The sequence below is a fragment of the Gorilla gorilla genome, chromosome 20 (genome assembly GCF_029281585.2).
Source record: "Gorilla gorilla gorilla isolate KB3781 chromosome 20, NHGRI_mGorGor1-v2.1_pri, whole genome shotgun sequence".
In the NCBI taxonomy this organism is placed as follows: Eukaryota; Metazoa; Chordata; class Mammalia; order Primates; family Hominidae; genus Gorilla; species Gorilla gorilla.
The window spans coordinates 48,268,335-48,286,437 of record NC_073244.2 but is presented as its reverse complement, the minus strand read 5'-3'; the positions used below and the strand labels follow the sequence as shown (position 1 = coordinate 48,286,437).

Below are 18,103 nucleotides of genomic sequence, written 5' to 3'. Positions count from 1 at the left end.
CCCATTTACATTTAAAGTTAATATTGTTATGTGTGAATTTGATCCTGTCATTATGATGTTAGCTGGTTATTTTGCTCATTAGTTGATGCAGTTTCTTCCTAGCCTTGATGGTCTTTACAATTTGGCATGTTTTTGCAGTGGCTGGTACTGGTTGTTCCTTTCTATGTTTAGTGTTTCCTTCAGGAGCTCTTTTAGGGCAGGCCTGCTGGTGACAAAATCTCTCAGCATTTGCTTGTCTGTAAAGGATTTTATTTCTCCTTCACTTATGAAGCTTAGTTTGGCTGGATATGAAATTCTGGGTTGGAAAGTCTTTTAAGAATGTTGAATATTGGCCCTCCTTCTCTTCTGGCTTGTAGAGTTTCTGCTGAGAGATCAGCTGTTAGTCTGATGGGCTTCCCTTTGTGGGTAACCTGACCTTTCTCTCTGGCTGCCCTTAACATTTTTTCCTTCATTTCAACTTTGGTGAATCTGACAATTATGTGTCTTGGAGTTGCTCTTCTCGAGGAGTATCTTTGTGGCGTTCTCTGTATTTCCTGAATCTGAATGGTAGCCTGCCTTGCTAGATTGGGGAAGTTCTCCTGGATAATATCCTGCAGAGTGTTTTCCAACTTGGTTCCATTCTCCCTGTCACTTTGAGGTACACCAATCAGACATAGATTTGGTCTTTTCACATAGTCCCATATTTCTTGGAGACTTTGTTTGTTTCTTTTTCTTGTTTTTTCTCTAAACTTCTCTTCTCGCTTGATTTCATTCATTTGATCTTCCATCACTGATACCCTTTCTTCCAGTTGATCGTGTCAGCTCCTGAGGCTTCTGCATTCTTCACATAGTTCTCGAGCCTTGGCTTTCAGCTCCATCAGCTCCTTTAAGTACTTCTCTGCATTGGTTATTCTAGTTATACATACGTATAACTTTTTTTTCAAACTTTTTAACTTCTTTGCCATTGGTTTGAATTTCCTCCTGTAGTTCGGGAGTAGTTTGATCGTCTGAAGCCTTCTTCTCTCAACTCGTCAAAGTCATTCTCCATCCAGCTTTGTTCTGTTGCTGGTGAGGAACTGCATTCCTTTGGAGGAGGAGAGGTGCTCTGCTTTTTAGAGTTTCCAGTTTTTCTGCTCTGTTTTTTCCCCATCTTTGTGGTTTTATCTACTTTTGGTCTTTGATGATGGTGATGTACAGATGGGTTTTTGGTGTGCGTGTCCTTTCTGTTTGTTAGTTTTCCTTCTAACAGACAGGAGCCTCAGCTGCAGGTCTGTTGGGAGTTTGCTAGAGGTCCACTCCAGACCCTGTTGCCTGGGTATCAGCAGCAGTGGCTGCAGAACAGCGGTGGCTGTAGAACAGCGGATTTTCATGAACCGCAAATGCTGCTGCCTGATCGTTCCTCTGGAAGTTTTGTCTCAGAGGAGTTACCCGGCCATGTGAGGTGTCAGTCTGCCCCTACTGGGGGGTGCCTCCCAGTTAGGCTGCTTGGGGGTCAGGGACCCACTTGAGGAGGCAGTCTGTCCATTCTCAGATCTCCAGCTGTGTGCTGGGAGAACCACTACTCTCTTCAAAGCTGTCAGACAGGGACGTTTAAGTCTGCACAGGTTACTGCTGTCTTTTTGTTTGTCTGTGCCCTGCCCCCAGAGGTGGAGCCTATAGAGGTAGGAAGGCCTCCTTTAGCTGTGGTGGGCTCCACCCAGTTCAAGCTTCCGGGCTGCTTTGTTTACCTAAGCAAGCCTGGGCAATGGCAGGCGCCCCTCCCCCAGCCTCGCTGCTGCCTTGCAGTTTGCTAGCACAGCAGTCTGAGATCAATCAGTGAGACTCCATGGGCATAGGACCCTCTGAGCCAGGTGTGGGATATAATCTCCTGGTGTGCTGTTTTTTAAGCCTGTTGGAAAAGTGCAGTATTAGGGTGGGAGTGACCTGATTTTCCAGGTGCCGTCTGTCACCCCTTTCTTTGACTAGGAAAGGGAACTCCCTGACCCCTTGCACTTACCGAGTGAGGCAATGCCTCGCCCTGCTTTGGCTCGCGCACGGTGCGCTGCACCCACTGTCTGGCACTCCCTCGTGAGATGAACCCGGTACCTCAGATGGAAATGCAGAAATCACCCGTCTTCTGCGTCGCTCACGCTGGGAGCTGTAGACCAGAGCTGTTCCTATTTGGCCACCTTGGCTCCACCCATATTTTCCAAAAAAAGTGTTTTAAGAAGGAATGATCAGTTATGTCAAATGCTGAGAGATGAGGTGAAACGGTGCATTCTTTTTTTTTTTTTGAGATGGAGTCCTGCTCTGTCGCCCAGGCTGAAGTGCAGTGGTGTGATCTCAGCTCACTGCAACCTCCACCTCCCGGATTCAAGCAATTCTCTTGCCTCAGCTCCCAGGTAGCTGGGAATCCCTGCGTGTGCCATCATGCCTGGCTAAATTTTTTTGTATTTTTAGTAGAGACAGGGTTTCACCATGTTGGCCAAGCTGGTCTTTGTGGGGAAAAGAAAGAGAGATCAGCCTCTTACTGTGTCTATGTAGAAAGAAGTAGACATAAGAGACTCCATTTTGTTCTGTACTAAGAAAAATTCCTCTGCCTTGAGATGCTATTAATCTGTAACCCTACCCGCAACCCTGTGCTCCCTGAAACATGTGCTGTGTTGACTCAAGGTTTAATGGATTTAGGGCTATGCAGGATGTGCTTTGTTAAAAAAGTGCTTGAAGGCAGCGTGGTTGTTAAAAGTCATCACCATTCTCTAATCTCAAGTACCCAGGGACACAATACACTGTGGAAGGCCACAGGGACCTCTGCCTAGGAAAGCCAGGTATTGTCCAAGGTTTCTCTCCATGTGATAGCCTGAGATATGGCCTCGTGGGAGGGGAAAACCTGACCGTCCCCCAGCCCAATACCCGTAAGGGGTCTGTGCTGAGGAGGATTAGTAAAAGAGGAAGGCCTCTCTGCAGTTGAGATAAGAGGAAGGCACCTGTATCCTGCTTGTCCCTGGGCAATAGAATGTCTCAGTGTAAAACCCAATTGTATGTTCTATTTACTGAGATAGGAGAAAACTGCCTTAGGGCTGGAGGTGAGACGTGCTAGTGGCAATACTGCTATTTAATGCACCGAGATGTTTGTATACATGTACATCAAGGCACAGCACCTTTCCTTAAACTTATTTATGACACAAAGACCTCTGTTCACATGTTTTCCCGCTGACCCTCTCCCCACTATTACCCTATTGTCCTGCCACATCCCCCTCTCCAAGATGGTAGAGATAACGATCAATAAACACTGAGGGAACTCAGAGACCAGTGCTGGTGCGGGTGCTCCATATGGTGAGCGCCGGTCCCCTGGGCCCACTTTTCTTTCTCTATACTTTGTCTCTGTGTCTCTTTCTTTTCTGAAGTCTCTCGTTCCACCTGACGAGAAACACCCACAGGTGTGGAGGGGCAGGCCACTCCTTCATCGGGTGTCCAACGTAGGTGCTTTTCTCTAGGGTGAAGGTACGCTCGAGCATGGTCATTGAGGACAAGTCGACGAGAGATTCCTGAGTATGTCTATGGTCACCCTTTGCGGTAAGCTTGTGCGCTCAGAAGAAGCCAGGGTAACAATGGGACAAACTAAAAGTAAATATGCCTCTTAGCTCTATTGAAATTCTTTTAAAAAGAGGGGGAGTCAGAGTCTCTACAAAAAAATCTAATCACTCTATTTCAAACAATAGAAGAATTCTGCCCATGGTTTCTAGAACGGGGAACTTTAGATCTAAAAGGTTGGGAAAAAATTGGCAAAGAATTAAAACAAGCAAGTAGGGAGGGTAAAATCATCCCACTTACAGTATGGAATGATTGGGCCATTATTAAAGTAGCTTTAGAACCGTTTCAAACAGGAGAAGATAGCATTTCAGTTTCTGATGCCCCTGGAAAATGTGTAATAGATTGTGAAGAAGAGGCAGGGATAGAATCTGGGAAAGGAACAGAAAGTTCACACTGTAAATACGTAGCAGAGCTGGTAATGTTTCGGTCAATGCAAAATGTTGACTATAATCAATTACAGGAGGTAATATATCCTGAAATGTTAAAATTAGAAGAAAAAGGTCCAGAATTAGTGGGGCCATCAGAGTCTAAACCACGATGGCCAACTCCTCTCCCAGCAGTTCAGATGCCTGTAACATTACAACCTCAAATGCACGTTAGACAAGTACAAACCCCAAAAGAATATCAAATAGGGAAAGATAGAGTCTCTGTCACGGCAATGCCAATCCAAATACAGTATCCACAATATCAGCCGGTGGAAAATAAGACCCAACCGCCAGTAACCTATCAATACTGGCCGCCAGCCGAACTTCAGGATCAGCCACCCCCAGAAAATCAGTATGGACAGCCAGGAATGTTTCCAGCACCACAGGGCAGGGCACTATAGCCTCAGCCGCCCACTATGAGATTTAATCCTTCACCACCACCTAGTGGACAGGGTACTGCATTACATAAAATTATTGATAAAGCAAGAAAACAAGGAGATACCGAGGCGTGGCAATTCCCAGTAATATTAGAACCGATACCACCTGAAGAAGAGGCCCAAGAGGGAGCGCCTCCCCTAGCTGAGGCCAGATATGAGTCCTTTTCTATGAAAATGCTAAAAGATATGAAAGAGAGAGTAAAACAGTATGGACCCAACTCCCCTTATATGAGGACATTATTAGATTCTATTGCTCATGGACATAGACTCATTCCTTATGATTGGGAGATTTTGGCCAAATCATCGCTCTCACCCTCTCAATGTTTACAATTTAAGACTTGGTGGATTGATGGGGCACAAGAACAGGTCCGAAAAAATAGGGCTGCCAATCCTCCAGTTAACATAGATGCAGATCAACTATTAGGAACAGGTCAAAATTGGAGCACTACTAATCAACAAGCAATAATGTAAAATGAGGCCACTGAGCAAGTTAGACCTATCTGCCTTGGAGCCTGGGAAAAAATCCAAGACCCAGGAACCGCCTGCCCCTCATTCAATACAATAAGACAAGGCGCTAAAGGAGCCCTACCCTGATTTTGCGGCAAGCCTCCAAGATGCTGCTCAAAAGTCAATTACCGATGAGAATGCCCGTAAGGTGATAGTGGAGTTGATGGCATACGAAAATGCCAATCCTGAGTGTCAATCAGCCATTAAATCATTAAAAGGAAAGGTCCCAGCGGGATCAGATGTAATCTCAAGAGTACGTAGAAGCCTGTGATGGAATTGGAGGAGCTATGCATAAAGCTATGCTTATGGCTCAAGCAATAACGGGACTTGCTTTAGGAGGACAAGTTAGAACATTTAGGGGAAAATGTTATAATTGTGGACAAATTGGTCATCAAAAAAAGAATTGCCCAGCCTCAAATAAACAAAATATAACTATTCAAACTACTACAACAACAGATAAAGAGCCACCTGACTTATGTCCAAGAGGTAAAAAAGGAAAACATTGGGCTAATCGATGTCATTCTAAATTTGATAAAAATGGGCAACCATTGTTGGGAAACGAGAAGAGGGGCCAGCCTCAGGCCCCGCAACAAACTGGGGCATTCCCAAGTCAGCCCTTTGTTCCTCAGGGTTTTTAGGGACAACAACCCCCACTGTCACAAGTGCTTCAGGAAATGGGCCAGTTACCACAATACAGCAACTGTCCCCGGCCACAAGCGGCAGTGCAGCAGTAGATTTGTGTACTCTACAAGCAGTCTCTCTGCTTCCAGGGAGCCCCCACAAAAAATCCCCACAGGGATATATGGCCCACGGCCTGAGGGGACTGTAGGACTAATCTCAGGAAGATCGAGTCTAAATCTAAAGGGAGTTCAAATTCATACTGGTGTGGTTGATTCAGACTACAAAGTCAAAATTCAATTGGTTATTAGCTCCTCAATTCCTTGGAGTGCCAGTCCAGGAGACGGGATTGCTTAATTATTATTCCTGCCTTATATTTAGGTTGAAAACAGTGAGATAAAAAGAACAGGAGGGTTTGGAAGCACTGATCCAGCAGGGAAGGCTGCATATTGGGCAAGTCAGGTCTCAGAGAGCAGACCTGTGTATAAGGCCATTATTCAAGGAAAACAGTTTGAAGGGTTAGTAGACACTGGAGCAGATGTCTCTATCATTGCTTTCAATCGGTGGCCAAAAAATTGGCCTAAACAAAAGGCTGTTACAGGACTTGTTGGCTTAGGCACTGCCTCAGAAGTGTATCAAAGTACTGAGATTTTACATTGCTTAGGGCCAGATAATCAAGAAAGTACTGTTCAGCCAATGACTACTTCAATTCCTGTTAATCTGTGGGGGTCGAGATTTATTACAACAATGGGGTGAGGAAATCACTATGCCCGCTCCATTATACAGCCCCACAAATAAAAAAATCACGACTGAGATGGGATATATACCAGGAAAGGGACTAGGAAGAAATGAAAATGGCATTAAAGTCCCAATTGAGACTGAGGGAAATCAAGAAAGAGCAGCAATAGGGTATCCTTTTTAGGGGTGGCCACTGTAGAGCCTCCTAAACCCACTCCATTAACTTGGAAAACAGAAAAACCTGTATGGGTAAATCAGTGGCTGCTACCAAAACAAAAACTGGAGGCTTTACATTTATTAGCAAAGTAACAATTAGAAAACGGACATATTGAGTCTTCATTCTCGCCTTGGAATTCTCCTGTGTTTGTAATTCAGAAAAAATCCAGCAGATGGCGAATGTTAACTGACTTAAGGGTCGTAAATGCCGTAATTCAACCCATGGGGCATCTCCAACCGGGGTTGCCCTCTCCAGCCATGATCCCGAAAGACTGGCCTTTAATTATAATTGATCTGAAGGATTGCTTTTTTACCATTCCTCTGGTGGAGCAGGATTGTGAAAAATTTGCCTTTACTATACCAGCCATAAATAATAAAGAACCAGCCACCAGGTTTCAGTGGAAAGTGTTACCTCAGGGAATGCTTAATAGTCCAACTATTTGTCAGACTTTCGTAGGTCAAGCTCTTCAACCAGTTAGAGATAAGTTTTCAGACTGTTATATCATTCATTATGTTGATATTTTATGTGCTGCAGAAACGAGAGACAAATTAATTGACTGTTACACATTTCTGCAAGCAGAGGTTGCCAACGCAGGACTGGCAATAGCATCTGGTAAGATTCAAACCTCTACTCCTTTTCATTATTTAGGGATGCAGATAGAAAATAAAAAAATTAAGCCACAAAAAATAGAAATAAGAAAAGGCACATTAAAAACATTAAATGATTTTCAAAAATTGCTAGGAGACATTAATTGGATTTGGCCAACTCTAGGTATTCCTACTTATGCCATGTCAAATTTGTTCTCTATCTTAAGAGGAGACCCAGACTTAAATAGTAAAAGAATATTAACCCGAGAGGCAACAAAAGAAATTAAATTAGTGGAAGAAAAAATTCTGTCAGTGCAAATAAATAGAATAGATCCCTTAGCCCCACTCCAACTTTTGATTTTTGCTACTACACATTCTCCAACAGGCATCATTGTTCAAAATACTGATCTTGTGGAGTGGTCATTCCTTCCTCACAGTACAATTAAGACTTTTACATTATTCTTGGCTCAAATAGCTACATTAATTGGTCAGGCAAGATTACGAATAATAAAATTGTGTGGAAATGACCCAGACAAAATAGTTGTCCCTTTAACCAAGGAACAAGTTAGATAAGCCTTTATCAATTCTCGTGCATGGCAGATTGGTCTTGCTGATTTTGTGGGAATTACTGATAATCATTACCCAAAAACAAAAATCCTCCAGTTTTTAAAATTGACTACTTGGATTTTACCTAAAATTACCAGTCATGGACCTTTAGAAAATGCTCTGACAGTATATACTGATGGTTCCAACAATGGAAAAGCAGCTTACACAGAGCCAAAAGAGCAAGTAATCAAAACTCAGTATCAATTGGCTCAAAGAGCAGAGTTGGTTGCAGTCACTACAGTGTTACAAGATTTTAATCAACCTATTAATATTGTATCAGATTCTGCATATGTAGTACAGGCTACAAAGGATGTTAAGACAGCTCTTATTAAATACAGCATGGATGATTAGTTAAACCAGCTGTTCAATTTATTACAACAAACAGTAAGAAAAAGAAATTTCCCATTTTATATTACTCATATTTGAGCACACACTAATTTAACAGGGTCTTTGACTAAAGCAAATGAACAAGCTGACTTACTGGTATCATCTGCATTCATAAAAGCACAAGAACTTCATGCTTTGACCCATGTAAATGCAGCAGGATTAAAAAACAAATTTGGTGTCACATGGAAACAGGCAAAAGATACTGTACCACATTGCACCCAGTGTCAAGTCCTACACCTGCCCACTCAAGAGGCAGGAGTTAATCCCAGAGGTCTGTGTCCTAATGCGTTATGGCAAATGGATGTCACACATGTACCTTCATTTGGAAGATTATCATATGTTCATGTAACAGTTGATACTTATTCACATTTCATATGGGCAGCTTGCCAGACAGGAAAAAGTACTTCCCATGTTAAAAAACATTTATTATCTTATTTTGCTGTAATGGGAGTTCCAGAAAAAATCAAAACTAACAATGGACCAGGATACTGTAGTAAAGCTTTCCAAAAATTCTTAAATCAGTGGAAAATTACACATACAACAGGAATTCCCTATAATTCCCAAGGACAGGCCATAGTTGAAAGAACTAATAGAACACTCAAAACTCAATTAGTTAAACAAAAAGAAGGGGGAGACAGTAAGGAGTGTACCACTCCTCGGATGCAACTTAATCTAGCACTCTATACTTTAAATTTTTTAAACATTTATAGAAATCAGACTACTACTCCTGCAGAACAACATCTTACTGGTAAAAAGAATAGCCCACATGAAGGAAAACTGATTTGGTGGAAAGACAACAACAATAAGACATGCGAAATAGGGAAGGTGGTAATGTGGAGGAGAGGTTTTGCTTGTGTTTTACCAGGAGAAAATCAGCTTCCTGTTTGGATACCCACTAGACATTTGAAGTTCTACAATGAACCTGTCAGAGATGCAAAGAAAAGCACCTCCATGGAGACAGAAACACTGCAATCAAGCACCATCAACTCACAAGATAAAATGGTGATGTCAGAAGAATAGATGAAGTTGCCATTCACCAAGAAGGCAGAGCCGCCGACTTGGGCACAATTAAAGAAGCTGACACAGTTAGCTAAAAAAGGCCTTGAGAACACAAAGGCGACACAAACTCCAGAGAGTATGCTGCTTGCAGCTTTGATGATTGTATCAACGGTGGTAAGTCTCCCCATGCCTGTAGGAGCAGCTGCAGCTAATTATACCTACTGGGCCTGTGTGCCTTTCCCGCCCTTAATTCAGGCAGTCACATGGATGGATAATCCTATTGAAGTATATGTTAATAATAGTGTATGGGTACCTGGCCCCACAGATGATTACTGCCCTGCCAAACCTGAGGAAGAAGGAATGATGATAAATATTTCTACTGGGTATCGTTATCCTCCTATTTGTCTAGGGAGAACACCAGGATGTTTAATGCCTACAATCCAAAATTGGTTGGTAGAAGTACTTACTGTCAGTACCACCAGTAGATTCACTTATCACATGGTAAGCAGAATGTCACTCAGGCCACAGGTAAATTACTTACAGGACTTTTCTTACCAAAGATCATTAAAATTTAGGCCTAAAGGGAAACCTTGCCCCAAGGAAATTCCCAAAGTATCAAAAGACACAGAAGTTTTAGTTTAGGAAGAATGTGTGGCCAATAGTGTGGTGATATTACAAAATGATGAATTTGGAACTATTACAGATTGGGCACCTCGAGGTCAATTCTACCACAATTGCACAGGACAAACTCAGTCATGTCCCAGTGCACAAGTGAGTCCAACTGTTGATAGTGACTTAACAGAAAGTTTAGACAAACATAAGCACAAAAAATTACAGTCTTTCTACCCTTGGGAATGGGGAGAAAAAGGAATCTCTACTCCAAGACCAAAAATAATAAGTCCTGTTTCTGGTCCTGAACATCCAGAATTATGGAGGCTTACTGTGGCCTCATACCGCATTAGAATTTGGTCTGGAAATCAAGCTATAGAAACAGGAGATCATAAGCCATTTTATACTATCGACCTAAATTCAAGTCTAACGGTTCCTTTAGAAAGTTGTATAAAGCGCCCTTATATGCTAGTTGTAGGAAATATAGTTATTAAACCAGACTCCCAAACTATATAACCTGTGAAAATTGCAGATTGTTTACTTGCATTGATTCAACATTCAATTGGCAGCACCGTATTCTGCTAGTGAGGGCAAGGGAAGGCGTGTGGATCCCTGTGTCCAAGGACCGACCGTGGGAGGCCTCGCCATCCGTCCATATTTTGACTGAAGTATTAAAAGGCGTTTTAAATGATCCAAAAGATTTATTTTTACTTTAATTGCAGTGATTATGGGATTAATCGCAGTCACAACTACAGCCGCTGTGGCAGGAGTTGCGTTGCACTCTTCTGTTCAGACAGTAAACTTTGTTAATGATTGGCAAAAGAATTCTACAAGATGGTGGAATTCACAATCTGGTATTGATCAAAAATTGGCAAATCAAATTAATGATCTTAGACTGTCATTTGGATGGGAGATAGGCTCATGAGCTTAGAACATCATTTCCAGTTACAGTGTTACTGGAATACGTCAGATTTTTGTATTACACCTGGAGTTTATAATGAGTCTGAGCATCACTGGGACATGGTTAGATGCTGTCTACAGGGAAGAAAAGATAATCTCACTTTAGACATTTCCAAATTAAAAGAACAAATTTTTGAAGGATCAAAAGCCCATTAAATTTGGTACCAGGAACTGAGGCAATCATGGAGTTGCTGATGGTCTCACAAATCTTAACCCTGTCACTTGGGTTAAGACCATCGGAAGTTCTACTATTGTAAATTTCCTATTAATCCTTGTGTGCCTGTTCTGTCTGTTGTTAGTCTGCAGGTGTACCCAACAGCTCCGAAGACACAGCGACCATCGAGAACGGGCCATGATGACGATGGCGGTTTTGTCCAAAAGAAAAGGGGGAAATGTGGGGAAAAGGGAGATCAGACTGTTACTGTGTCTATGCAGAAATAAGTAGACATAAGAAACTCCGTTTTGTTCTGTACCAAGAAAATTCTTCTGCCTTGAGATGCTGTTAATCTGTAACCCTAGCCCCAACCCTGTGCTTGCAGAGACATGTGCTGTGTTGACTCAAGGTTTAATGGATTTACCAAAGGGCTATGCAGGATGTACTTTGTTAAAAAAAAAAAGTGCTTGAAGGCAGTATGCTTGTTAAAAGTCATCACCATTCTCTAATCTCAAGTACCCAGGACACAGTACACTGCGGAAGGCCACAGGGACCTCTGCCTGGGAAAGCCAGGTATTGTCCAAGATTTCTCCCCATGTGATAGCCTGAGATATGGCCTCATGGGAAGGGTAAGACCTCCCAGCCCGACATCCCCCAGCCTGACACCCGTAAAGGGTCTGTGCTGAGGAGGATTAGTAAAAGAGGAAGGCCTCTTTGCAGTTCAGATAAGAGGAAGGCATCTGTCTCCTGCTCGTCCCTGGGCAATAGAATGTCTCAGTGTAAAACCCAATTGTATGTTCTATTTACTGAGATAGGAGAAAACCGCCTTAGGGCTGGAGGTGAGACATGCTAGTGGTAATACTGCTCTTTAATGCACCGAGATGTTTGTATACATGCACATCAAGGCACAGCACCTTTTCTTAACCTTGTTTATGACACAGAGACCTTTGTTTACATGTTTTCCTGCTAACCCTCTCCCCACTATTACCCTATTGTCCTGCCACATCCCCCTCTCCGAGATGGTAGAGATAATGATCAATAAATACTGAGGGAACTCAGAGACCAGTAAGCACCGGTCCCCTGGGCCCACTTTTCTTTCTCCACACTTTGTCTCTGTCTCTTTCTTTTCTCAGTCTCTCGTTCCACCTGACGAGAAACACCCACAGGTATGGAGGGGCAGGCCACCCCTTCAGATCTTGAACTTCTGCCCTCAGGTGATCTCCCTGCCTTGGCCTCCCAAAGTGGTGGGATTACAGGTGTGAGCCACCGTGCTCGGCCTAAATGGTGCTTCCTAAATTAAAAATGGCATTATTAGCAAAATGGAGATTACTGGTAATCTTCACAAGAATAGTTTTGGCAGAATAATGGGAGCAAGTTCTGACTGAACCAGATTCAAAAGAATGAGAGAAGATAAAATACTGGCAAACCGAATCCAGCAGCACATCAAAAAGCTTATCCCACCATGATCAAGTGGGCTTCATCCCTGGGATGCAAGGCTGGTTCAACATACACAAATCAATAAATGTAATCCAGCATATAAACAGAACCAAAGACAAAACCACATGATTATCTCAATAGACGCAGAAAAGGCCTTTGACAAAATTCAACAGCCCTTCATGCTAAAAACTCCTCTCAATAAATTAGGTATTGATGGGATGTATCTCAAAATAATAAGAGCTATTTATGACAAACCCACAGCCAATATCATACTGAATGGACAAAAACTGGAAGCATTCCCTTTGAAAACTGGCACAAGACAGGGATGCCCTCTCTCACCACTCCTATTCAACATAGCGTTGGAAGTTCTGGCCAGGGCAATCAGGCAGGAGAAAGAAAGAAAGGGTATTCAATTAGGAAAAGAGGAAGTCAAATTGTCCCTATTTGCAGATGACAGATTGTATATTTAGAAAACCCCATAGTCTCTGCCCAAAATCTCCTTAAGCTGATAAGCAACTTCAGCAAAGTCTCAGGATACAAAATCAATGTGCAAAAATCAGAAGCATTCTTATACACCAATAACAGACAAACAGCCAAATCATGAGTGAACTCCCATTCACAATTACTTCAAAGACAATAAAATACCTAGGAATCCAACTTACAAGGGATGTGAAGGGCCTCTTCAAGGAGAACTACAAACCACTGCTCAATGAAATAAAAGAGAACACAAACGGAAGAACATTCCATGCTCATGGACAGGAAGAATCAATATTGTAAAATGGCCATACTGAATCAATGATGAATCAAGAATCAGTAAAACGGCCATACTGCCCAAGGTAATTTATAGATTCAATGCCATCCCCATCAAGCTACCAATGACATTCTTCACAGAATTAGAAAAAAACTAAAGTTCATATGGAACCAAAAAAGAACCCGCATTGCCAAGCCAATCCTAAGCCAAAAGAACAAAGCTGGAGGCATCATGCTACCTGACTTCAAACTATACTACAAGGCTACAGTAACCAAAACAGCATGGTACTGGTACCAAAACAGAGATATAGACCAATGGAACAGAACAGAGCCCTCAGAAATAATACCACCCATCTACAACCATCTGATCTTTGACAAACCTGACAAAAACAAGCAATGGGGAAAGGATTCCCTATTTAATAAATGGTGCTGGGAAAACTGGCTAGCCATATGTAGAAAGCTGAAACTGGATCCCTTCCTTACACCTTATACAAAAATTAATTCAAGATGGATTAAAGACTTAAATGTTAGACCTAAAACCATAAAAACCCTAGAAGAAAACCTAGGCAATACCATTCAGGACATAGACACAGGCAAGGACTTCATGTCTAAAACACCAAAAGCAATGGCAACAAAAGCCAAAATTGACAAATGGGATCTAATTAAACTAAAGAGCTTCTGCACAGCAAAAGAAACTACCAACAGAGTGAACAGGCAACCTAAAGAATGGGAGAAAATTTCTGCAATCTACCCATCTGACAAAGGGCTAATATCCAGAATCTACAAAGAACTCAAATTTACAAGAAAAAAACAACCCCATCAAAAAGTGGGCAAAGGATATGAACAGACACTTCTCAAAAGAAGACATTTATGTAGCCAACAGACACATATGCAGCCAACAGACACATGGAAAAATGCTCATCATCAACTGGCCATCAGAGAAATGCAAATCAAAACCACAATGAGATACCATCTCACACCATTTAGAATGGCGATCATTAAAAAGTCAGGAAATAACAGGTGCTGGAGAGGATGTGGAGAAATAGGAACACTTTTACACTGTTGGTGGGACTGTAAACTAGTTCAACCATTGTGGAAGTCAGTGTGGCCATTCCTCAGGGATCTAGAACTAGAAATACCATTTGACCCAGCCATCCCATTACCTGGTATATACCCAAAGGATTATAAATCATGCTGCTATAAAGACACATGCACACGTATGTTTATTGCGGCACTATTCACAATAGCAAAGACTTGGAACCAACCCAAATGTCCATCAATGATAGACTGGATTAAGAAAATGTGGCATATATACACCATGGAGTACTATGCAGCCATAAAAAATGATGAGTTCGTGTCCTTTGTAGGGACATGGATGAAGCCGGAAACCCATTCTTAGCAAACTATCTCAAGGACAAAAAAACAAACACTGCATGTTCTCACTCATAGGTGGGAATTGAACAATGAGAACACTTGGACACAGGAAGGAGAACATCACACACTGGGACCTGTTGTGGGGTCGGGGGAGGGGGAAGGGGGGAGGGAGAGCATTAGGAGATATACCTAATGGAAATGACGAGTTAATGGGTGTAGCACACCAACATGGCACATGTATACATATGTAACAAACCTGCACGTTGTGCACATGTACGCTAGAACTTAAAGTATAATAAAAAAGGCAAAAAAAAAATCAGAGAAGAGCTGGAGTTAGGGAATATGGAAAATTCTTTTGTATTTTTCTGTAAAAAGTAGCAAAGAAATGGAGCTATATCAAGAGGAAAATGTGCGTCAAAAGATTTGTTTTTTTTTTTCCTTTTAAGATAGAAGAAATTAAGGCATGTTTGTATGCTGATGAAAATTATTGTAAAAGATATGGACAAGTTCATGTTAGAAGAGACAAAGGGCAATTGCTTCAACAGTGTCCTTAAAAATATGAGAAGGAATGGAATTCAGTATACAAGTGAGGGTACTGGGCTTAAGTAAAGGCACAAAGAGGTTACATGTTAATAGGAAAAGAGGTCAAATGAGTATAGATGAAGGTAGGTAAACAGACAAGGAAGCAAGAATCTCTATACTCTTCTGCTAGCTTCAGTTTTCCCAGTGAGATCAGCTCAGGGACATCATCTAAGAGGCAGGCAAGAGGATGAATAGTCATGACCATTATGTAACCAACAAGTTACCTCCTAAATAAACAAAAACTAGCAGACACACAGAGAAATTAATCACCGTCATAGTAGAGAATAGAATATAAACAGACCAGAAATAAAAACAAGGAAGACTATAACATAATTAGTAATATAGGAAGATAGATAAAACTGACATAAAATGTTTTTAATTATCACATTAGCATAAAACTAAAAATTATAAAAACATAGATAAAACATACAATCCTAGAATTAAGTTACTAAGACAATTCTATATGATGTTTGTTATAGAAGAAAATAAAAATAAAATTTTAAAACAATTTAGAGCCAAATAGCAAAAGAAACTTTGTGTGAAATCCCATGAAATCAGCTAAAATTGTACCCAGGGAAATTTACAGTCTTAAGTGCATTTATTAAAAAACAAGAAATATCATAGTTAAGAGAATTAAGATTTCACCTCAAGAAGAAGTGAGCAAAAAGCATAACTAAAAACCAAAATATAAGTGAGATAAAAATCAGAAAATGAGTAAATTAGAAATGTAGAAACAGCAGAAATAATTAGCAAAATCAAAATACCAAAATTATTTGAAAATATCCATAAATAATACAAAAAAAGTGACGTGTAGAAAAAAATTAGATTTAGCACAAATCCAAAGCACTGGAGAGAAAAAGGTAACCATAAATTTAGGAGTTAAAAAGTGTTTATGAGAGATTATGGGAGTGACGTCAGCAAGATGGCAGAAATAGGAGGTAACCCACTCATATCCCCTCACGAGAATTCTGCACCCATCCACAGATAAAAGTCTTTTTGCAGAAGCTTTGGAATTCAGGTAGGAGGTTGTAAAACTCAAGTAAAGCCCAAGACCTAGGAAAGTCATTTTGAGAGTGCAGACTGGCACCCAGGTGGCTGATCTCCCATGCTGATCCCAGGTTCAAGCTTGAAAATGGCCCCATTCCCCAGAGGGCTTGGCTACAGCCCCATTTGGCCTTGGGCGTGCAATCAAAACCATCTGCCAAAAGGTCCAGCAGGAATCACGCACACTAGTGTCTAGGTGGAGAGTCTCTTATGCCTGCTGACAACAGTCCTGGTAGTGAACCTCACAGTTGCTCTGTGGCTTAGCTCCAGCCTCCTCAGCTGGGGTGCCAGCTCAGAACCGCTCATACAAGGATCCAGAGTAAGATTCATCTGTATCTCATGGTTTGGGAGTTGGAGTCTTCACGATGGGCTCACCAACCTCTGTCCCACAGCAGACCTTGAGGAAGCCCAGTCTTTGCCTTGGGCCCTCCTGCAATAACTGGAGAACTATCCCCTCTGTGTAGACATGGTGGGAGACACACCCATGTGGGCTGAGATGGGCTCATCAGCTGCCATCCCACAGCACATCCTCAGGGGGTCCAGGCTCAGCTCCAGCACCTCCCACTGCAGTCAGGGAACTATTCCATCTGTGCATGGACACCTCTGTCCCACAGCAGATCCCGAGAGGGCCCAGTCTAAGCTCTAGCCCCTCCTGTTGTAGTCATAGAACTACCCCATCTGTGCAGAGACATGCTGGGAGATGTGCACCTGTCTAAGCCAACAAGATAGGCTTGCCAGCCTCTGTCCTACAGCAAATTCTGAGGGGGCCCAGTCTCAGCTCCAGCCCTCTCACTGTAATTAGAGACCTATCTTGCCTGTGCAAGGACCTGCTGAAGGCACACCCATCTGGGCCACCAGGACAGTCTTCTGTGCTCAGGTCCCTGTCTGGACTCCCATACAGCACCAGTATCCTTCTTGGGTTTTCTCTAGGTCCACCCAGGTGGAGAGCCACAACAACCCTGGAGCCCTTGCAAGGCTAGCAGGAAGCCTGGACTTAATGCCCTTTAATGCTGAGATGGATGCAGTGGTTACAGGCTCAAGGGAATACAACAGATAGTCTGTTTAGAATGTCTGGAAGGCCTTTGGAAGAAGGATGGGCACAAACAAAGCTGGACTGCGAACTTGATTGATTGATTGATTGATTGAGATGGAGTCTTGCTCTGCTGCCCAGGCTGGAGTGCAGTGGCATGATCTCAGCTCACTGCAACCTCTGCCTCCAGGGTTCAAGCAATTCTCCTGTCTCAGCCTCCTGAGTAGCTGGGACTACAGGCACACACCACCATGGCCAGCTAATTTTTGTATTTTTAGTAGAGATGGGGTTTCACTATATTGGTCAGGCTGGTCTCGAACTCCTGACCTCAGGTGATCCACCCGCCTCAGCTTCCCAAAGTGCTGGGATTACAGGCGTGAGATACCAGGTTCCGGCCTGCAAACTCTTGAATAAATTGCTCAGTGCACAGACATCACGTGTCCATAAACATCAAGAACATTCAGGAAAATATGAGCTCATCAAATGAACAAAATAAGGTGCTAATGACTGACAAAATCAATGTACAAAAATAAGTAGCATTTCCATAGGCCAACAGGAAACTGTGAAAAGGAAATCAATCCCATTTATAATAGATAGCAAAAAACAAAACAAAACAAAACAAGGAATAAATTTAACCAAAGAGGCAAGAGTTTTACAGTGAAAACTATAAACACTGACAAAAGAAATTAAAGAGGAAACTAATAAGTGGAAATATTTTCCATGTTCATGGATCAGAAGAATTAACATTGTTAAAATGTCCATACTACCCAAAACAATCTACAAATGCTATGCAATCCCTATCAAAATACCACCAATAACACTGCACAGAAATACAAAGAAGAATCCTAAAATTCATATGGAACCACAAAAGTCTATAAACAGCCAAAGCAATTTTTTTTTTTTTTGAGATGGAGTTTTGCTCTTGTCGCCCAGGCTGGAGTGCAATGGCACACTCTTGGCTCACTGCAACCTCCACCTCCCAGGTTCACGTGATTCTCCTGCCTCAGCCTCCTGAGTAGCTGGGATGACAGACGCCCGCCACCACGCCCAGCTAATTTTTTGTATTTTTAGTAGAGATGGGGTTTCGCCA

The 18,103-nt window shown here is 42.2% G+C and overlaps 2 protein-coding genes and 1 pseudogene across 15 annotated transcripts in view; 2 read left to right on the top strand and 1 right to left on the bottom strand.

Moving 5' to 3' along the window:
• The window catches only part of ZNF585A (zinc finger protein 585A), a 67,298-nt gene extending 55,399 nt beyond the window's left edge, over positions 1–11,899 (top strand). The window contains exons 8-10 of one of the 3 annotated variants that reach the window (XR_010131962.1): positions 3,456–3,534; positions 7,029–9,247; positions 10,942–11,899. The gene's annotated coding sequence lies outside the window, so the exon portion shown is untranslated. Of the gene's footprint in view, positions 1–3,455; positions 3,535–7,028 lie in introns of all 3 variants that reach the window. The other 2 variants (XR_010131963.1, XR_010131961.1) reach the window with 2 other exon arrangements.
• The window catches only part of ZNF420 (zinc finger protein 420), a 112,371-nt gene that overhangs the window by 11,418 nt on the left and 82,850 nt on the right, over positions 1–18,103 (bottom strand). The window lies entirely within an intron of this gene.
• On the top strand, positions 8,991–11,899 carry LOC129528514 (endogenous retrovirus group K member 25 Env polyprotein-like; annotated as a pseudogene).